We start from the raw sequence: 23,741 nt of genomic DNA on the forward strand, positions 1-23,741 counted from the left end.
AAGAGGAAGAATGTTATGGTAAATCTTTATATAAGATTGTTTTGGTCTCTACTGGACTATTGAGACCATTTATGAGCATAGCACGTTAGAAAGTATGCGAAGGCCTTCAGAGGGTGCAGTAGAGTTTTACAAGAATACTTAAAGGGGTGAGAGAATAGAAAAACAAGGACCTTCTACTTAGTGAAGAGAACATTGAGCGGAGATTTGGGAGAGATGTTCAAAATTATGAGGGATATGGACAAAGTGTTTTGGAAGAAAACATTTCCATTGATGGAGGGTCAAGAAAAAGAAGACACCAATATAAGATGAACCAACAGTCGGATAAGGAAAAGTTTTCTTATGAGGTGAGTGGTTAAGATTTACCATGCACTGCCTGAGATTATAGCAGCATCACATTGTTTTAAAAAAGAAATTGGATATACACCTGAGTAACTTTATTGAGATAAGACTGTCAGATGAACTTTATTGTTTTATTTTTCTGACTTTATATTCGGTGTTTTGGTATTTTCCTGTGTTTTAAGGTGGCATGGAGGGTGGCGACACTAAACAACACTTTGCACTGTATTTGTAATAAAGGCATGTGACAATAAATAAATCAAAGTGCAAGTCAATTCGCAGGGCTGAGGTGAACAATTAGGAGAAGACTAGCGAAGGTTTTCTAGCTAACAGCCAGCACAGCTCAATGGACTGAATGGCCTGTGCATTGTAATTATCTTCTGGTCTGAAGTAAAGAAAAGCAAATCCAAAGGAAATCAACCCTCAGGTCAGTTGAATATTTGGTGCCCTGCATGCTGAAAGAAACCTCTACAAAATTCATATTTTATCATTGTATGAGGATTGTAAGCTGTATGGAGATGAACTACAGGCTATCAGCAACGAATGGACAAATCGGCACAACAATATAATCAGCATAACAATACTCCTAAACTCTAAAACAAATCACGTTAATAATTGTAGTTTTCATACCAATGTAATCATTACTGTTCAAACACAATCATTCAAAGTAGCTCACTGATCAGCAGATGTCCATATAGAGTTATAGAGATGTATACTTAGATATGTGGTCAAAAACTCATTTTGGGATCAAATAAGACATCAGTGTTATCAATGAAACCAATGAAGGTCATCTGCAGTTTAGTCACTGTTATAGTGTAGGAAGTATGGAACCAAGTTGCACATAGCAAGATTCCACAAACATAATGGAACAATATCCATTATGTTTTGTTAGGCATAAGTGGTGGCCACAACATTACATATTAGACATTACATACAACATACAAGATCTTTGCTCTTTGTATCATGGGAATTTTGGATCCAGCCGAGAAGGCAAACCGGGCTTCAAGCATAAAAACACAGAAAGTAGGAACAGATGTGGACCATGCAGCCCTTCAAGCTGCTCTGCTGTTCAATATGATCATGGCTGTGCATCCATACCCTAACTCTGCCTTCACAACCATACCTTTCTGATTCTTTTAGCCCTAAGACCTATACCTATCTCCTTGAAAACTTTCAGTGCTTTGGCCCCAACTGCTTTCTGTGGCAGAGAGTTCGATAAGCTCACCGCATTGTTGGCAAAGAAATTTGTCCTCACCACTCTCTGGATGAAGAAATCATGCTCAACACTCTCTGGGTGAAGAGCCTTCTTCATTGTTTCATCAGTATTTGTGAATGATAAGTACAAAATTGCACTGCCTATGTATCATATAGGAGTGCAGCCTTATATTTTTAAATTCAAAACCCTGAAGTGAAGTTTGAAACTGCAATGTTTTGATCCAGAGACAAGAATATTAGTCACTGTGTTACCACTGATATTATGTGAGTCCCTGTTCCCAGTAAGCATAAGTGATTTTATACCCAGCACAATGAAGAACTGATAGTTCAGTCTGAGGTTAGAAAACATCAGACTGACTGATTGAAGACTGTCTACATGATCCTCTTATAAACCATTCATCTCCCACAGCTGCATATTTGGGTTCAAACCAGCTTTGTTCATTTCTTTTATATGCAAACATTTCATGTTAATATAATCTTTTATGTTGTACAGTTCGAAGTCAGACAGTGTCTATTGTTATTAATTGTGACATATCACCACATGTTTGTTCCAAGTCTGGTACTGAAGCACTAGTGTGAATGGTTGTGCAATATAGTTGAAACAAAGACCTTTTTCTCTAAATACCATTGCTTTAAGCCTTTCCTTTCCCTTCCTCTCCTCGTCGATTCATTTTCAATGCATGCACTTTTGAATAAAAGAGATACACGTTGCTCGTTGTTTTCCCTCGAGCATCAGAGGCTGAGGGGTGACCTTATAGAAGTTTATAAAATCATGAGGGGCATGGATAGGGCGAATAGACAAGTTCTTTTCCTGGGGTGGGGAGTACAAACTAGAGGGCATTAGTTTAGGGTGAGAGGGGAAAGATTTAAAAGGGACCTAAGAGGCAACTTTTTTACACAGAGGGCAGTGTGTGTATGGAATGAGCTGCAAGAGGAAATGGTGCAAGCTGGGACAATTATAACATTTTAAAGGCATTTGGATGGGTATATGAATAAGAATGGTCTAGAGGGATATGGGTGAAATGGTGGCAAATGGTACTGGATTAGTTTAGGATATCTGGTTGGCATGGATGAGTTGGACCAAAGGGTCTCTTGACTCTATGACTCAGAAGGTAAGCTCATTACTATTTTGGAAATGAACCATTGAAACTAGAGGATAGCAGGCTGAGTCTGTGCTAGGAAGTTGCCCTGGGAATCCCTTTCTGATAGGAAAAAGAGGCAATTAATTAATTAAGACACAATAGTAAACTATCTAAAGGGATAAATATAATCTTGAAAAGGAAATATTTGCATAGCTTTAGAAATATAATGGAAGTTGCAACAATTGGATTGCTATTTCAATGACTCATGCAAGAAACTGACCAGAAACCTGATGGGAAATTCAGAAGAAATGTCTTCACCTGAAAAGTGGTGCAAGTGTGAAAGTCACTACCACAGGAAGTGATTGGAGCAAATAGTATTGATGCATTTAAGAGGAAACTAGAGAACCATAAAGAAAGAGGGGAATTATGATGATTTAGATGAAGCTAAGAAGGAAGGAGACTTGAATGAAACATACATTCCATCCCCACATTGGGCTGAATGGCCTGATTCTGTGCTATATATCCTCTGTAACAAATAATAACATAATGCCACTGTTAGACAGAGATGACTGGTGGTGAGTTTAACCTGTTGCCACCACATTTCAGATAAGGGGTGAGGTTGAGAGGCTAGGATTTTCATGTTGACCTCAGCTAGTGTGGGGATTGAACCCACACCGTTGGCACCACTGTTCAAACCAGCCATCCAGCCAACTGGATAAGGTAGATATGAGTAATGAGAAAATATTCGCTGCAGTCCTATATTCCTTTTACATTCTAGTAAATCTCCTCTGCATTCCCTCCAAGCCCTTTACATTTTTGCTCCAATATGGTGACCAGAATATTACACATACAGCATAGCCGCCAACTCTTAGAAAGTTTCAGTTCACCATCCTCAGCATTTGTTCTGTTTCTAAAGCCATGAATCTCCGATTCCCTTTTAACATCTTTCCCAAACTTAATCCACCATCTTCAAAAACTTGTTCATGTACACCCATCTCCAGGTCATTTTGATTCTGCATCCCCTTTAGAATCACATCACTTAGTTTTTAGTTTAGCTTCTCCTTATTCTTTTAACCAAAACAAATCACTTTGTACTCCTTTTAATAAAATTTCATTTGCCCTGTGCACGCCCATTTCACCAACCTGTCTATAATCTCATGAAATCTCTTAGCACCTCCTCACTGTTGTCTATAGTTCTGAGTTTTGTCTTCCATATGAGGATTTGGACAAGATGCTATACAATGAGAAAATATTCGCTGCCTTCAGAATCATAGGGTCAGAGAGACACACAGCATGGAAACAGAATCTTCGGTCCAACTTGTCCATGCTGACTGGTTATCCTATATAAATCTAATCCCATTTTCCAGAATTTAGTCCATATCTTTCTAAACCCTCCCTATTCATATACACATCCAGATACCTTTTAAATGTCATAATTGTACCAGCCTCCACCTCTTCCTCTGGCAGTTTAATCTGTACCCACACCACCTTCTGCATGAAAATGCTGCCCCTTTTATATCTTTCCCCCTTCACACTAAACCTATGTTGTCTAGTTTGGATTGGCCCACCCCAGGCAAAAGATCTTGCCTATTCACCCTAACTCTGCCACTCATGATTTTATGAACCTCTGTAAGGTCACCCCTCATCCTCCAATGCTCCAGGGAAAATATCCCCAGCCTATTCAGTCTTGCCCTCTAGCTCAAAATGTCCAACCCTGGCAACATCCTCATAACTCTTTTCTGAGATCTTTTGAGTTTCACAACATCCTTCCTAAAGGAGGAAAACCAGATTTGCACACAATACTCCAAAAGTGGCCAAACCAATAACTTGTACAGCTGTAACTTGACCTCCCAACGCCTGTACTCAATGCACTGACCAATAAAGGTAAGCATACCAAACGAAAGAGAAAAAGAGGAACACTGTTTTGGTAGCAGAAAACATCAATTTTAATGCCTGGTGTAGTACATTATGCATGGAAAGCACAGTTCTCTCAATGTTACCCTCTCAAGAGCCCAGAATAAAACCCAAACAATTACAATATTTTAGAATGGAACAGAAGTTGTAATCAATGAACCCTACCCCAATATGGCTAATCCCCACTTTCTAAGATCAGATTCCCAAATATTGTTGCATGGGCATACTATCTCATTGTGTTGTATGAGCTAAAGCTCATGATTGAAGTGGCTGTCATCATCTTTTCAAGTGTACATTTTGGCTTGGTCTATTGTGCTAGGAGGAAACCATTTCTTGATCTATTTAGATGAGTCTCTTGTACTTAACAACTAGTCACAGGTAAGCTTGATATAATAGACATTGCTACACAGACTATGAAGTGCGCCTGGATATTAGGTCTCATTCCGTCAAGATCCTAAGTTGTTCTGCTAACAGGTCCGCATGACATCATCACAGACAGTGGTCTTTATAATATTAATTTGTCTTAACCTTTTCAGGTTATATAAAATTTGTCAAATGCATTTTGTTTTTTACCTGTCCCTTTGCCATCTACTTTCACCTTGCATCATGAAACTTGTTAACAGTTAATCTTGCCCGGTTTGCAAATACGGAATCTTACTTTTGTCCTTGGCTCCCTTCATTGTACAAAACCATGCACCATCACCCCAGACTTACCCTCCCCTTCCACCACCCATAAACACTTGCATCCCCATTATACTTCTGCATTTGCTGTAAGACTATTTACAATATATACTAATGTCTAGGAGACAGTAAAGACTGCAGATACTAGAAGCCAGAATCAATAGATGTGAAGCTGGAAGCCATTCTGACGAAGGGCTTTAGCCCGAAACATTGACTTTCCTGCTCCTCGGGTGTTGTCTGACCTGCTGTGGTTTTCCAACTTCACATCTATTGACATATGTTAATGTCTCACAGGAAGGGAGTGAGTGTACTGTAACCATATTTGCAGACAAAAAGGTGGGATGGCAACTTGCGAGAGGATTACAAACAGTTCATAGAAAGATATTGATATGTTAAATAAATGGGCAAAAAGTTGGCAAACAGAGCATAATGTGGGAAAAAATGTGAAGTTGTTCATTTTGAAAATAGAACAAAGAACAATATTTATTTAAATGGTGAAAAGAACTGCAGAAAGCTGCAACACAAAAGGACTTGGGGGAAATTGTAATGAAACACAGAAAGCTCGCACACAGGTTCAGCAGGTAATCAGGAAAGCTAATAGAATGTTGGCCCTTTGAGTATAGAAGTCTTATGGCAACTGTACAAGGTGCAGTTGAGAGCACATCTGTTGTACTGTGAGCAATTTTGGTCCCCTTATTTATGGAAAATCTCGTAAGATGCAGTTCAGAGAAGGTTCACTCTGATGATTCCCAGTGTGGAGGGATTGTCTTATGAGCAAAGGTTAAACAGGTTGGGACTGTACTCATTGGAGTTTGGAAGAATGAGAGGTGATTTCAATGAAACATTCTTAAGGGGTTTGACAGGATAAATGCTGAGAAGATGTTTCCACTTATAGGAGAGTCTAGGACCAGAGGGCATAGACTCACACTAAAGTAGTGAATAATTAAGACTGAGGAGGAATGTATTTTCTTAGAGGGTTGAGAGTCTTTGGAACTCTGCCACAGGGAGCTGTGGGAAGCAGAGTTCTTGAGTATATTTAAGGCTGAGACAGATAGATTCTTGAACTATAGGAGAATCAAGGGTTGCAGGGAAAAGGCCAGAAAGTTGATGTGAGGAATAATCCTATTGAACCAGCCATGATCCTATTGAATCACTGAGCAGGCTCAATGGGCCTTCTCCTGTTCCCATTTCTTCCGATCTTCCAGTCTTGCACATAGAATATTTTTTAATTCTGAGGAAAAGTCATCACTTTTCCCTCTCCACAGATGTTACTTGACCTACTGAGCACTGCCAGTATTCTCTGCTTTTATTTGAGAACCCGTAACCTTTCTTTTTTCCACTTTAGACAACGAATTCCCTGACACCTAAATTTCCAGTGAATCCATCCAGTTCCCACTGAGAATTGAAGAGAACAGGACTCACTGAGATAACTGCTGAAACACTAGCAAATTCCATTTTCATTATGGAGCTATTCAGCCGTTCAAGTGTTAATGTAGCTTCATACAAGGAGTCCAGATTTTGACAAAACAAATATAAGTACATAAATTGACTATTCTGCCTTATGGTCTTATTTTTGATTTATGATACATTTGACTACAGACAGTTCTGAGTTTTATGAGAGGTGGCTGCAAAGGAATAATTGGAGGTGAGGTCTTCTAACACCTTTCCTGAGGTCAATAAGCCTACACGTCCTCTATCCTCATTATAACAACCCTTGGGAATCAACCATCGTGTGTATTTTACAATTTACTCATATCAATGGAATGTAAATGCTCGAACAATAACAGTGAAGTCTCACAAGTCCAACCCTTTTAACCATGGCTTTGTTTAATTCTGTGATGCAAGCTCATAGTACATAAATACTTATATTTAATCTGCAAACTGTTCTCCATCTAATTTGCCTCACTTCTTTTGACTGGACATATACTGGGGCTCAGCTCTTAGTTCATGGAAATATAACTCACTAAACACATTAACTTGTCTTTATCTCTTATCTTCTGCTAATAGATTTGTGACCCTTCCAAGCAAATACACATATTTGATTAAAATGTCCAGTATTTTCAATTGTATTTCTTTTTTATTTCTTTTTCCTTTTAAATATGTTTGTCAAATATTTGGCACCTGGTTTTACACTGCTTTGAAACATTTTCTTTATATTTGATTTTGGTGTATCAATGTGAAATTGTTTAGTAGATTGTTCATTTTACAAGATTCTTTCTTGCCCACAGTGACAGAATAAACTTTTGTCGTTTAATTGATTCTCAAGAAACTGACTCCATTTAATTCAGGCCTATGTTCACTTTTTTTCACACAGATTTCTTTGCACTGCATAAATATTTGGAGAATTCCTCTTTCTCTGTTCCTGTTTCTGTTTCTGAGGTGGATATTGTTTTACTGAATTGAACACTTTCGTTACTGAGAAGCCTGTTCCAGCGAATTGGGTCATGTATCAGTCTAAGCTGTTACATAGGTTGAACACCCCAGCAAAAATGATCAATATAAACATTTCTCATCAGATGCCCACACTTACAGTTATAGATTTACTTACATTACAGCGCAGTACAGGCCCTCGATGCTGCACCGACCACTCATACCAATCCGAAGCCCATCTAACCTACACTATTCCATGTACGTCCATATGCTTGTCCAATGACGAGTTAAAGTTGGGGAATCTACTACCATTGCATGCAAAGCATTCCATACCCTTACTACTCTCTGAGTAAAGAAACTACCTCTGACATCTGTCCTATATCCATCACCCCTCAATTTAAAGCCCCCTCGTGCTCACCGTCACCATACTTGGAAAAAGGCTCTCCCTGTCCACCCTATCTAACCCTCTGATTATCTTATATGTCTCTATTAAGTCATCTCTCAACCTTCTTCTCTCCAATGAAAACAGTCTCAAGTCCCTCAGCCTTTCCTCGTAAGACCTTCCCTCCATACCAGGCAACATCCTAGTAAATCTCCTCTGCACCCTTTCCAAAGTTTCTACACGCAGTGACCAGAACTGTACACAGTACTCCAAGTGCGGCCTCACCAGAGTTTTGTACAGCTGTAGCATAACCTCATGGTTCCGGAACTCAATCCCTCTATTAATAAAAGCTAAAGTATTGTATGTTTTCTTCACAACCCTGTCTACCTGGGTGGCAACTTTCAAGGATCTGTGTACCTGGACACCGAGATCTCGCTGCTCATCTACACTACCAAGAATCTTACATTAGCCCAGTACTTTGCATTCTGATTACTCTGACCAAAGTGAATCACCTCACACTTGTCCACATTAAACTCCATTTGCCACCTCTCAGCCCAGCTCTGCAGCTTATCTATGTCTCTCTGTAACCTACAACATCCTTCGTCACTATCCACAACTCCACCGACTTTAGTGTTGTCTGCAAATTTACAAACGCACCCTTCTACGCCCTCATCCAGGTCATTTATAAAAATGAAGAACACCAGTGGACCCAACACCAACCCTTGCGGTACACCACTAGTAAGTGGACTCCAGGATGACCATTTCCCATCAACCACCATCCTCTGTCTTCTTTCAGCAAGCCAATTACTGATCCAAACTGCTATATCTCCCACAATCCCATTCCTCCGCATTTTGTACAATAGCCTATTGTGGGGAACCTTATCGAATGCCTTGCTGAAATCCATATGCACCACATCAACCGATTTACTCTCATCCACCTCTTTGGTCACCTTCTCAAAGAACTCAATAAGGTTTGTGAGGCACAACCTGCCCTTCACAAAACCATGCTGACTATCCCTAATCAAATTATTCTTTTCTAGATGATTATAAATCCTATCTCTGAGAACCTTTTCCAACACTTTACCAACAACTGAAGGAAGGCTCACTGGTCTATAATTACCAGGGTTGTCTCTACACCCCTTCTTGAACAGGGGAACCACATTTGCTGTCCTCCAGTCCTCTGACACTATTCCTGTAGACAATGACGATTTAAAGATCAATGCCAAAGGCTCGGCAATCTCCTCCCTGACTTCCTAGATGATCCTAGGATAAATCCCATCCGGCACAGGGGACTTGTCTATTTTCACACTCTGCAGGATTTCTAATACCTCTTCCTTGTGAACCTCAATCCCACCTAGTCTAGTAGCCTGTATCTCAGTATTCTCCTCGACAACATTGTTGTTTTCTAGAGAGAATACTGTCTAAAAATATTCATTTAGTGATTCTCCTATCTCCTCTGACTCCACACACAACTTCCCACTACTATCCTATATTGGCCCTAATCTTACTCTTGTCATTCTTTTGTTCCTTAAATATCTATAGAAAGCCTTAGGGTTTACCCTGATGCTATCCGCCAACAACTTCTCATGTCTCCTCCTGGCTCTTCTGAGCTCTCTCTTTAGGTCTTTCCTGGCTAACTTGTAACCCTCAAGCGCCCTAACTGAGCCTTCACATCTCATCCTAACATAAGCCTTCTTCTTCCTCTTGACCAGAGATTCCACTTCCTTCATAAACCATGGCTCCCGCACTCTACAGCTTTCTTCCTGCCTGACAGGTACATTCTTATCTAGGACACTCAGGAGCTTTTAGAGTCATAGAGTTATAGAGATGTACAGCATGGAAACAGACCCTTCAGTCCAACCCATCCATGATGATCAGAGATCCCAACCCAATCTAGTCCCACCTGCCGGCGCCCATCCCATATCCCTCCAAACCTTTCCTACTCATATACCCATCCAAATGCCTCTTAAATGTTGCAATTGTACCAGCCTCCACCGCATCCTCTGGCAGCTCATTCCATACACGTACCACCCTCTGTGTGAAAAAGTTACCCCTTAGGTCTCTTTTATATCTTTACCCTCTCACCCTAAACCTATGCCCTCTAGTTCTGGACTCCCTGACCCCAGGGAAAAGACTTTGTCTATTTATCCTATCCATGACCCTCATAATTTTGTAAACCTCTAAAAGGTCATTCCTCAGCCTCCGATGCTCCAGGGAAAATAGCCCCAGCCTGCTCAGCCTCTCCCTGTAGCTCAGATCCTCCAACCCTGGCAACATCCTTGAAAATCTTTTCTGAACCCTTTCAAGTTTCACAACATCTTTCCGATAAGAAAGAGACCAGAATTGCACGCAATATACCAACAGTGGCCTAACCAATGTCCTGTACAGCCGTAACATGACCTCCCAACTCCTGTACTCAATACTCTGACCAATAAAGAAAAGCATACTAAACGCCTACTTCACTATTCTATCTACCTGCAACTCCACGTTCAAGGAGCTATCAACCTGCACTCCAAGGTCTCTTTGTTCAGCAATACTCCCTAGGATCTTACCATTAAGTGCATAAGTCCTGCTAAGATTTGCTTTCCCAAAATGCAGCATCTCGCATTTATCTGAATTAAACTCTATCTGCCACTTCTCAGCCCATTGGCCCATCCGGTCCAGATCCTGTTGTAATCTGAGATAACCCTGTTCACTGTCCACTACACCTCCAATTTTGGTGTCATCTGCAAACTTACTAACTGTACCTCTTATAATATTTGGAAAGTTTAAGTCCCCCATGACAACTACCCTGTCTCTCTCACTCCTATTGAGAATCATCTTTGCTAGCCTTTCCTCTACATATTCGGAGGCCTATAGAAAACTCCCAACAGGGTGACCTCTCCTTTCCTGTTTCTAACCTCAGCCCATACTACCTCAGTTGACGATTCCCAAACATACTTTCTGCCACTGTAATACTGTCCTTGACCAATAATGCCACACCTCCCCCTCTTTTACCATCTTCTCTGTTCTTACTGCAACATTTAAATTCTGGAACCTGCAACAACCAATCCTGTCCCTGCTCTAACCATGTCTCCGAAATGGCCATCACATTGAAGTCCCAGGTACCAACCCATGCTGCAAGTCCACCCACCTTATTCCGGATGCTCCTGGCGTTGAAGTAGACATACTTCAAACCAACTTCAGTTATATGTATCTGTAGTCTCCCTGTACTGCAAGTAGTTGCTTTCTTATTGCACTTTTTCTATTTTGGAAAACTTCTTGCTTTAACATTGTTTTTAAATTGTAACACATCCTCTCAGTGGAATGATACCATTCCCAACATTTCCTTTCTCACAGTCACACTCTGCAAAAGCCCTGAATTTTCTCACCTACTTTTGCCAACTGCAGGCTAACCTATTAGAACCTTTGCTATTTTTTCGTTATTCTTTATTTTTATTCCTTTGTATAATTTTGGTTTGGAGTCATGAGCTGGGAATTATGAGTCAGAAATGACTGGTGGACTTTGAAACAGTTTGTGGTAAAATAAAAATAACAGACTGTCAAACGTTTTGAAGCCAGGCCTGTGAACATAATGTAATAGAGTTCATCTTTCTCCCTTCTTATTGTTCCTCCCCTCAGCTTCCCCAGTCATTGGTTGACGTTGGCTGGACTGTGCAAACCAGGCTCTGGGGTCTTGGTTGCAGGCTCCTGCCGTTGCCACAATTGAGACTGCTGTATCTGAGCTGTAACCATTGGACCTGGGAAAGCACAGGTTCCACCCCTCCTGTTCCATATCCAACGCTCCTCCAGAGGTTGCTGCCAGTCATCAAGGTCCTCTGCCATCCCTTTTGCCCATGCTTCCGCTCCTTCAGGTGCCTGGGTCTAGCCGCAGACCAGGAGCCTTGCATTCCATCAAGGCCAGGAGACTTGTCTAGTTTTAGCTCCATTAGCTTGCTCAACACTACCTCTTTAGTGATAATGATTGTTTCCAGGTCCTCACCTACCTTTGACTCTGTGTCAATTACTGGCATGTTATTTGTGTCCTCCACTGTGAAGACTGACATAAACTACCTGTTCAATGCCTCTGCCATTTCCTCAATTGCCGTAACTAAATTCCCCTACTCATCCTGTAAACGACCAATGTTTTCCTTAGCTACTCTTTTTTGTTTTATATATTTATAGAAACTCCTGCTATCTGTCTTTATATTCTGAGCTAATTTACTCTCATAATCTATCTTACTATTCTTTATAGTTGTTTTTGTGGCTTCCTGTTGACCTTTGAAGTTTTACCAATCTTCTAGTTTCCTGCTGGTCTTTGCCACTTTGTATGCCTTCTCTTTTAACTTGATAGCCTTCCTTATTTCCTTAGACACACATGGAAGATTACCTCTTTTCCTATAGTCCTTCCTTTTCACTGGAATATACTTTTGCTCTGAAAAATTGCTTTGAAAGTCCTGCACTGTTGATCTACTGTCCCACCATAAAGTATTTGCTTCTAGTTCACTTTAGCCAACTCCTCTCTCATCCTATTTTAGTCTCCTGTTTAAGCATTGGACCCTGGTTTTGGATTTTATCTTCACAGTTTTCATCTGTGCTCAGCACCGTTCTCAATTTATCCCTCTGTGTTGCCACCTCAATAAATTTGGGGTACAAAGTGACATTGAAATGTTCTTCTGTCACCTTTGTCTCCATGCCCATTTCTTTTGACTGCCCTGTCCAACCCCACAGATCCCTTCACTTACCTCCAATACTTTCCCTCCACCCAAACCCTTACCTCTCGACTTTTACCTGCACTCACCTTGCAATTGAGAACTGTCGATTTGACATCAGTCACCTCAATTTCTCTGCCTCTCCCCTTATCCATTCAAACTGATGTCCCTCTGAACTGACTGCACTCTGTGCTTTCCAATCCAACCTGACTTTGTATTCAAGCTGCCTACAACAGTGGTGCTGTTGTTGTCTGGTGTACTGTTGTTATCTGATCCAGTTCTTGCACCCCTCCTCCTATTTACCCCGGACCCCATCATAAAATACCAGGCTAATGTGTCCACAACAGTCACTGATATAATTTTATCCAGTGATCACCCCCACCTCCAAACTCATAGTCCCCCAACCCACCACATGCCACTTCTATTTCCTTCCCAGATTCCACACACAGGACTGCCCGGAGAGACCCAGTGTTTCTGCCTGCTCGTGCCCCACTGATCTCATCTCTTCCTACCGCCACTTGATATTTTTCTCCACTTGTCCATTCCATTCCCTTCCCCTTGTATGCCAGCAACTCTTCTGATCCTTTATGTCAGTTTAAGAATTTCCAGTTTGCGGATTTCAGCTGCCTCCTCTTTGCCATGGATGTGCAATCCCTCTACACATTCACTCCCCATCAGGATGGTCTCAGGGCTCTCTGCTCTTCCTGGAAAAAAGTTCTGACCCGTCCCCATCCATCACCACTCTCCTCTGCTTGGCCGAGCTTGTCATCACTTTGGACAACTTCTTGAACTCCTCTCACTTTCTTCAAGTCAAAGGTATGGCGATGTGTACCTGCATGGGCCCCAGTTGTGCCAGTCTCTTTATGGTGTATGTGGAATGTTCCTTGTTCCAGTCCTACCCTGGCTCCCACCCACAACTTTCTTCAGTACATCGATGACAGCATTGGCACTGCTTCCCTCTCTTGTCTGGAATTGGATAGGTTTATCATCTTCACCTGGTCCATCTCTGACCCCACCCTTCCCTTCCTCAACATCTCTGTTTCCATTTCTGGCATTAGGCTGGCTACAATATCCACTACAAACCAACCTACTCTCAGTTTCCAAGGCTATACATCCTTACAGCCTGCTGCCTGTAAAGACTCCATTCCATTCTTCCAATTTCTGCACCTCCATTACATCTGTTCTGATGATGCCATCTTCCACACGGGATCCTCAGGAAATATCCATCTTTTGCCTCATCCGAGGATTCCCCACCATCATGATTCACAGGGCCCTCAGCCGTGTTTGACCCATCGTAGCCTTCAGGACTCAGGATGGAGTTCAATAATTTTAAAGCCTGGGCATCTCCTTCCATATCCTTTACCCACCCACATACATCAGGCCTTGTCATGAAATGGGCTACTTTCACTACAACCAACCAATTTTCACATATTAATGATCCTTATGACTGGGTTTTCTCTCTTCCTGATTCACCATTATCCACTCCTTCAGCGGGATGTCACTCAGGCCCCCCTACACATTAACAGCACAGAGGTGGAACAAGTGTCAAGCTCCTGGGAGTGGTAATCCACAACAAGCTTTCTTGGACTCTTCATGTGGACACACTGGTTACAAAGGCCCAACAATATCTCTTCTTCCTCAGGCAGCTGAGGAAATTTGGCATGACGGTGAATACCCTTGCCAACTTTTATAGGTTACACCATCGAGAGCATTCTGTCTGGCTGTATCACCACCTGGTACGGCACCTGTACCATTCAAGATTGGAGATGGTTACAGAGAGTGGTGAACTCGGCCTGGATAATCAAAAGGCCAACTTTCCATCTAATGAATCCATCTACCAGACCCGCTGTCAGGGAAAGGCTGCCAGCATTCTTAAAGAGCCATCCCACCATGGCAATGTTTTTCTACAACCTCTACTATCAGGGAGAAAGTACAGAAGCCTGAACACATACACCAGCCGGTTTCATAACAGTTTCTACCCTACTGTTGTTAGAATATTGAATAGACTCACAAACTCTTAACATTCGCCTGTACCTGTGATTTTGTTTTTGCTGCTGTTTACCTATTATTTACTATCTATGCTACTTAACTCTGTGATCTGCCTGTATTACTCACAAGACAAAGCTTTTCATTGTGCCATGGTACACGTGACAATAAATTCAATTCAATTCACTCTCTCTCATAAAAAAGAAAGGCAGCTCTCTGGAGTATTGTGTCCAGTCCTAGTCTCCCTGTTATAGAAAGGATGTTATTAAGCTGGAAAGGGTTTGGAAGAGATTTACCAGGAGGTTACCGGATATGGAAGATCTGATTTATAAAAAAAGGCTGGACAGGTTAGGATGTTTTTCACTGGAGTGTAGGAGGTTGAGAGGTAACCTTGTAGATGTTTATAAAATAATGAGGGATATAAATAGGGTTAATGGTAGCTGTCTTTTCCCTAGGATGGGGGATTTCAAGACTAGGGGGCACATCTTTTAGGGAGAGATTTAAAAATGACTTGGGGGTGGCAAATGTTTTACCCACAGGGTGGTTCGCATGTGGAATAAACTTCCTGAGGAAGTGGTAGATGTGAACACAGTTACAATGTTTAAGAAACTTAAATAAGCATATGGACAGGAAGGTTTGGAGGGATATGGGTCAGGAACAAGCAGGTGGGACTAGTTTAGTTTGGGATTATGTTCAGTGTGAATTGGTTGTTCTGAAAAATCTGTTTCTGTACTGTACAACTCTATGAAAAAGGATCACTGAACTCAAAATGTTGACTCTGTTTTCTCTCCACAGATGTTGCCAGACCTTATGAGTTTCTCCAGCAATTTCTGTTTTTGTTTCAGGCTTAGCTAAACCTGGAGACTGACTATGGGGTCACCAATTACATTCTTAGCAGACTAACGCTCACAGTGGGAGAAAGCGAGGACTGCAGATGCTGGAGATCAGAGTTGAGAGTGTAGTGCTGGTGTGGTGCTGCTTTTCCAGCGTTACACTCTTAACTTTAACAGTAATTAGATTCTTATCAGACAGAAGAAAGCTAGCCCAGAAGTTACAGTCCAGTCAAGATTCCTAAATGAATCAGTTTCAACTAAACAAGATAGTTTCTATGTAATAATTGGTTTGTATCTCTCTGGCCAGGACCATTGTTCATTTGTACGAGAGCAAAGGTGAGCCATCAGAGCCAATTCAGGCATGATCAGTAACAATAGCTTCCCTTTCTTCAGAAATGGCAGGGGAAAACATCTTGTCCACTGGTCCTCTGTGTCTGTTGGCCCCAAGGGGCTCACAATGAAGGGGTATGACAGTGCACGAGGATCATGTCTGTATTCTGTCCTGGCAACTGCTGATTAGAATCTTTCCAGAAATTATGGTCAATTGGCATTTGATGTTTTGTCCAGCAGAGTTCATTTCAAAATTTAAACAAGAAAATCCAGCTTTTAAAACAATTTATGGCTTCTCCTCATTTCTCATGGACATAGCAACATTCCGAAACTATGAAAGGCACTATATATAAATGCAAAGGATTTTTTTTAACTTCCATTTGCATGGACCACTGCAGTTTGTTGATGGTGTCTGACGTTACTGGGAATCTGACTGCAAAAAGACTCAAAATATCAATTAAACTTGCTGAACTCTGCCTCAGATGTATATTTAGATCACATGTAACTAGATTGCTCGCTTTTAAAAATAACTTTAAATGACTCACAAAGATTTTTCTCCGCTCTCCACTGGAGTTACTGGCTGCTCCTAAATTTCCTTAATCCACACTGATAGATCTGTTAAAAATGACAAAAGAAATCTTGGATTTCATTCAGGCAAACTGCTGGATTTGAAAGGGAAGTTCTCTGCCCTCCTACTGTCACAAAAATGCATGTGGAATGCACAGAAAGCATCTGTTTCCTCTCAGGAACTTTATATTATCAGTGTGCTTTCATCCTCAGGCCATTAGAGTACTCCTTTGTATGGGGGAGGCAGAGGAGCAGGTCAGCCCATTGACAGCTAGCTATTGAGCAAGAAATGCATGATAAAATTGTCATGAACTGATTCCTCTTTCAGGACAAAAAAATTAAACACGAACTCTGGGGTAATTGTCTGAAGAATCAAATGGTTGGCAACGGAGCACCACCATTTATGACAATAAACACTAAGGTCCCATAAAGATTTATAAAATTTAAAATGGGTAAGTTGACAGCCATGCTAACTGAAATTTGGCAAAGTACAATGAGTTCCTCCTGACTAAATTATGCAATTAAAAGATGGAAGGGGATGCAACAAAGAAACGATATTGTTAAAGTAGAATTGTAAGGAAATTGTGAGCCTTTAGACTTAACTACAAAATTGAAATATATGGCATTGTCTAATCTAATAAGTAGCATTTTAAAGTTAAACAGACTATACATTGATCATTGTTTTGACTTCTCACATGTAATTTTGCAAGTACTCAATTAACTTCAAGTGGTTTGCTTATAAAATGTTCTGCCTTTATAGTCATGCATTATCTATGTGGCTACAGGGGTAGTGTATAAAAGGAGGAAAGTGAAGTACAAGGATAGAGAGGTAAATGGTGGAAATTACAGAGCTTGGGGCCAAAGCAACTTAACGCACAACTACAAATAGTGAAGCAACTAAAACCATGACTTGCTATAGAGGGAGTGTACTGAAGCTTTACTAAATTGATTCCTGGGGTGGCATGACTGACGTATGAGGATCATATTCACTGGAGCTTAGAAGAAGGGGGAGTTCTCATTGAAACCTGTAAAATTCTAACAGGAACAGATAGATTAGATGGAAGAAGGGTGTTTCCAATGGTGAAGGATTCCAGAACCAGGAGTCACAGTTTAAGGATAAGGTGTAAATCTTTTAGGACTGAGATAAAGATAAGTTTCTTAACCTAGAGAGTAGTCTTTGTGGCTATACAAAGGCTCTAATCAATATAGCTGACAAGTCTATGTTGATATAGTTCAAAATGGGCGGCCACGTCTTATAAGAAAAGTTTCATTTTCTGGTGCACCATACTTACAATGAAGTCTAAGGGGCCATGTTCCATAACTAACCTGCACCGTCCTGATAACCCGAGGGATTTTCTGAGATCTAGCTCATCAGAATTTTCTTCCTTGCACAATATGTAAGAATATTAAATAGTTTCTTCCCATGCTCATCTAAAGAAGGTAGATTCAGCAGATCCAAGAGGAGGGATATCAGATCTACCTTGACTTCGGTTCCCAAGATCCCTTCGCAAAACATTTGCCATAGCACCCCAATACCTGCGAAGTTTGTGGCACAACCACAAGCAATGGGTCTATTTTGCATTTGGGGCATATTGGAGACATTTCTTTTTTCATTTTCACAAGCTGCTCTGGGGCCAAATGAGCTCTATGGAGAACCTTCAGTTGCAGAGCCTGCATTCTATTGCAGATTGAAATCTTCCTCACATTCTCCCAAATGCCATCCCATGCATCTGATGAGATCTCCACTCCCATTTCCCAAGTCCCAATCCCGTAGAGCCGTTCAATGTCTTTCATGACACCACCTCCCAGGAAATGGTAGAGTATTCTATTTTATAGTATTCTATTTTCCATATCAGACTTGCAGGTATTTACCAACAATGTGGTCTTTTTCTGTATAATGCCCCTAATCTGAAAATAATGAAAGTGATCCCTAATGGATAATTCATATTTATGGCTCAGTTGATCGAAAGACATCATGACCTCCCCCTCAAATAAGTCTCCCAAACAGGAAACTCCTCTAGACTCCCAGAACCTAAAGCCAGAACCCATCGATCCTGGCCAAAATTCTGGCATTCCTACTGTAGGAGTAAAAAGGGAAGTTTTATATCAATTGCCCTGACTTTGTCACATCATTCTCCATGCTGTAACCGTGTTAATAACAATTGGGTTTCTACAATATTCCATGATAGTCCTCATCTTGTCCATAAACAGCAAGCTAATCAGGAGACATTTTGCCTGGGAGGCCTCAATGGCCAGCAATATTGACCTTGATTCCTGACAAGCCCAATTATTCATGTAGGATAATAGGGGAGTTATTTGATATCTCTTAGAAATCTGGGACATCTACCCCACGGCCCACCCCCCTACCCCTGCCCCCTCCATTGCCTATGGAAGCTGCAGTTTAGCAAGCTTAATGAGAGGCTGCCTGTGGCGCCAGATAAAATAATCAAGCCAACCTTTAAGTCTCCGCAACGCTTGCCGAGGTAGTATCGGAGGGAGCATTTGCATGGGATGTAATAAGTGATGAAGAACATTCATTTCAACTAGAGCTATTCTACCCAACCAAGACACTGGTAGAACCTTCCAACGCTGAAGGTCCTGCCTTATCTTCTCAAGCAAATGCGCAAAATTAGCTTTATATAATTGATCAAAGGCAGGAATAATAAAAATGCCTAAATATAGAAAACCTCCCTGTGACCATCTGAAAGGGAATCGATTTCACCTTCAAGATCGGGTACTCCCACAAGAACCCCCCAACCCCAGAGGCATGGACTCCAATTTCATCATGTTGTACCCTGAGAAACAGCTAAATAATTTAATATTTTGTATTAAACTGGGCACAGATATTGTTGGGTTAGAGAGAAAAAGAAGAGCATTGTCTGCATTAAGGGTGATTTTATATCCCCCTGATCCAGTCCCTGGGCAATTATATTGGGGTCCCTCCGGATAGCATCCGCCAATGGCTCAATCACTAATGTGAACATCAGAAGTGAAAGGGGGCACCCTTGTCATCTGCCTCTGCCATTACAAAAATTGTCAGACGTTATGCCATTAGTACGGATTGCTGCCATAGGATCACTATATAATACTGCCACCCATCTGGCAAAAACCAAACAGTTCCAGGACATAAAAAAGATACGGCCATTCCATCCAGTCAAATGCTTCCTCCACATCCAGGGAGACTACCAAGCCTGGAATTGACCTCTGCTGGCATCCCTGGACCAAGTCCAGCATTTTTCTAATGTTATTTGGGGACCTGTGACCCTTAAAACCTCCTTTACAATAGGGAGCAATACCTTCTCCAACCACAGCGCCAGGGTTTTCAATAAAATTTTAAAATCCATGTTTAGCAGCGAGATGGGCCTGTGCAAAGCACAGTCCTCAGGGGCTTTTCCTCTCTTGAGAATAAGTGAGATATTAACTTCTCTCAGAGAGGACGGGAGGCAGGCCCGACTGTACGAATAATTGTACACATCCAAGATTGTCCCAGCCAACATGTTTATAAACTCCTTATAAAACTCACTCCAAAATCCATCTGGACTGGGTGCTTTACCACTTTGGAGCTGCCTCCTGTATCTCTTGGATTGTCAAAGGGGCATTTAAAAGGGACCCTGATCCAAAGTTACACTGGGAAGGTCCAAGTTCTTAAAAAAGGACTCCATCTTCGCCAACCTGTCCTCACAGCCCTCCAATTGGTACAACTCAGAATTAAAACTTCCTAAACGCCACATTAATCTTTTTGGAATCACAAATGAGAGCACCAGTACCGTGTCTAATGGATGTGATAGATTGAGTGGGTGGGCTGGGGGGTGTGGGGTGCTGTTCTTCCTGGCCAGATATGCCAGGTATCTACCCGGATTATCACCATGCTCAAATAGCCTTTGTTCCGCGAAGGAGATCTCTCGCTTTGCTGTCTGCTGAGCATGGGATTCAAAGCAGCCCAGAGAGCTATAATCTGCTGTAGCACGGTCACAGACAGCCTGTCAAAGTATGCCTTCTCGGCTGCCTTCGACCGGGCCTCAAGCATACACTGCTGCTCTCCCCTCTGTCACTTCCTGTTCGCTGAGTAAGAGATTGTTATACCCCTTGCATAAGCCCTGGTAGTGTCCCAGAGTACTGACGAGGATCTGGCTGTACCAGAATTAATATCGTAGAAAGTTTTAACCTCCCAAGAAAAGTACTCAATAAACTTACTGGCCTTCAGGAGAAAAGGATCCGTGCGACAATGCTGCAAACCTGTCCCATTACCTCTGGCCTTAACCTCCAAATACATTGCCACATGGTCAGAAATGGCAATGTTCCCAATTCTACAGGACAGTACCGAATCCAAAAGAGCTGGTGGAGCAAAACCCATATCAATCTTTGTGCGGATTAGAGAAATAAGTAAAGTCCTTACCCTCAGGGTGAAGGCATCTCCACACATCCACCAGCTCCAATTCCCCATATAAGTCCTTTGGATTGCTGGAGGTACCTGGGAGTCCCCTGGGCATCCTGTCCACTTCGGGATCCACAGACGATTGAAGTCTCCCCCTATAATTGTTTTGCACACTCCAAGGGCCACCAATCTAGAAAGTGCATCCATTTAAAATTTAAGAGGGTGTGCTAGGGGGCAATAAACATTCAAAATACTGTACTCCTCCCCATGTATTATAGCTTTGAGCTTCACAAACCACCCATAATCGTCCTTAATTTGGTCTAACAGCTGAAATTGAAGATTCATCTGAATGAGTATAGCTACTCCCCTGCTTTTTGAATTAAAAGACAAAAGGAATACCTGGCCAAACACTCCCTGCTGTAACTTTAAATGCTCCTTATCGTCTACATTGTTTCTTGCAACAGAACGACATGACCCTCTCTTTTCTAAGACACAAAAGTGTTTTCTTTCTCTTAATCGATGAGTGACTCCCCTTAATATTCCAGGTGCACCATTTAAACAAGCAACTAGCCACAGCCATCTGAAACAGCCTATGACCCCCCTGGGAGGAAGAATCCTATTCATGACATGCTGAGTGGAAACAGGAAAAGATTCATATAATCTAGAAAATACAACTACAAAAACTACCAAAGCACAACTTCTAAAACCTACTCCTACAGTAAAACAACACAAAAACAGATAATAGGGGATTTGCCCCCTTGCCCATAGGGGACACTCACACTACTCACGAACACCTCCATGGCTCCTTCTAGCTGAAGCCGTGCCCAAACGCAGACAAAGCAAAAGTAAAGAATACATGTAACTTATAATCAAGGAAATTAGAAGTGGGCATTCAACTGGTCCAACCCATCATCGATCCCAGTTATCACTCAGAAAAAAAGCCCCACCCCAAACCAAAAAAAAAAGAAAAAAGGGAATAATAATAAATTAAAAGGAAAAAAAATGACCCCCGTATTTTAAAGGAGCAAAACCAGGCAAACAAAGTAAACAACAAAGAAAACAAAGGAAACACTATTGTTTATATTACTTGAACCAGTCGGTCTATTTTAAAGAGTCTCGGAAGTCCTTTGCCTTTTCTGATGAATCAAAAATATGCACGGACCCTCTGTGGCTGAAATGCAACACTGCCAGGTATCTTACAGAGTACTGAATATTCAAGTCTCTCAGCCTCTTCCTTACTTCATCAAAGGTCTTCCTCTTGTGGATCACAGTCCTGAAAGAACATAATTTTTAATCCCTTATAGATCAGGGCCTATAAGGGACCCTTCCCCATTGTTCCGGAAGCTTCCAATCCCATTTGCTTGTCTCTAAAATACTGAAATCGAACTAGGATCAGGTGGGGGCGCTGGTCCAATCCGGGCTTACACACTGCGGCCCCGTGAGCCCCCTCGACTCGCACCCGGCCCGCCTTGGCTTCCAGTCCCATGAACTGCGGGAGCCATCGCTGATCCCCTTCCTCTTGTTTCGGCAGCCGAATAATGTGGATATTCTTCCTCCGACCTCGAATTTCAAGATCATCAACCTGCTCCACTCAGGCCCATACCTGTTGTCGAGGGCCTGGATCTGTTCCGCTGAGGATTCTGCCACGGTCTCTGACACCACAGTACCCTGCTCGACCTCCTCCATGCGCTGCCTGAATCGAATTGAATTCAATTTATTGTCACATGTACCAAGGCACAGTGAAAAACTTTGTCTTGTGAGCAATACAGGCAGATCACGCAGGTAAGTAGCATAAATAATAAATAATATGTAAATAGCGGCAAAAATCAAAAACATAGAAACAGGTGAATGTTAAGAGTTTGTGAGTTCATTCAGTATTCTAACAACAGAAGGGTAGAAACTGTCTCGAAACTGGCTTGTGTGTGTGTGTGTGTGTGTGTGTGTGTGTTCAGACTTCTGTACCTTCTCCCCAGTGGTGGAGGTTGTAGATGGATCTTTGAGAACGGTGGCAGTCTTTCCTTGATAGTGGGCCTGTTTGATGGATTCTATAGATGAGAGGTTGGCCTTTGTGATTGTCCAGGCTGTGTTCACCACTCTCTGTAACCGTCTCCGATCTGGAATGGTACAGTTGCCATACCAGGTGGTGATACATCTGGACAAAATGCTCTTGATGCCACACTTATAAAAGTTGGAAAGGGTATTCACCGTCACGCCAAATTTCCTCAGCTGCCTGAGGAAGAAGAGATGTTGTTGGGCCTTTGTAACCAGTGCGTCCACATGAAGAGTCCAAGAAAGCTTGTTGCGGGTGACCACTCCCAGGAGCTTGACACTTTCCACTCATTCCAGCTCTGTGTTGCTAATGTGTAGGGAGGGCATGAGTAACATATTGCCGAAAGGTAATAATTAGTTCCTTGGTTTTGCCGGCATTGTGAGCTAGGTTGTTCTCAGTGCACCATTTTTCCAGGTCTTCCACCTTCCGCCTGTAGTCTGTTTCATCGCCATCTGAGATTCAACCGACTGTGGTGGTGTCATCAGCGAACTTGTAAATGGCATTAGTCTGGTATTTGGCGATGCAGTATTGAGACACTGGATCTCCTCTTCATGTTTTTGCGCATGGCTGAGATCGGTTCCAGCATAGTCTAGGTCTCCTCCATTGCTGATTCGATTGATCTTCTTGTGGAGTTTACCGAACTCCGAAACCAGGCTCTGCTGCGCAGGTAAGTTCAAAGGAGCTTCCGCGAAGTCGACGCTGCGGCCGTGGGCGGATCCATTACAGCAGGGGGATGCCCCGCTTGTTGCAATCCACACAACCCTTTTCCTATGGTCAACTTCCCTAAAAGCTAAAAAAACGTGTAAAGGTTCTGGGGACTTATGACTGCCGATTTTTCTAAAAATGACTAGTAAAGGGAAAGTAAAAGCACAACTTTGTCTGGGTTGTGGTGCAGAGCTCAGCAAGGCAGACTTATTAAATCACCGCCA

Source organism: Hemiscyllium ocellatum, chromosome 5 (assembly GCF_020745735.1).
Source record: "Hemiscyllium ocellatum isolate sHemOce1 chromosome 5, sHemOce1.pat.X.cur, whole genome shotgun sequence".
In the NCBI taxonomy this organism is placed as follows: domain Eukaryota; kingdom Metazoa; phylum Chordata; class Chondrichthyes; order Orectolobiformes; family Hemiscylliidae; genus Hemiscyllium; species Hemiscyllium ocellatum.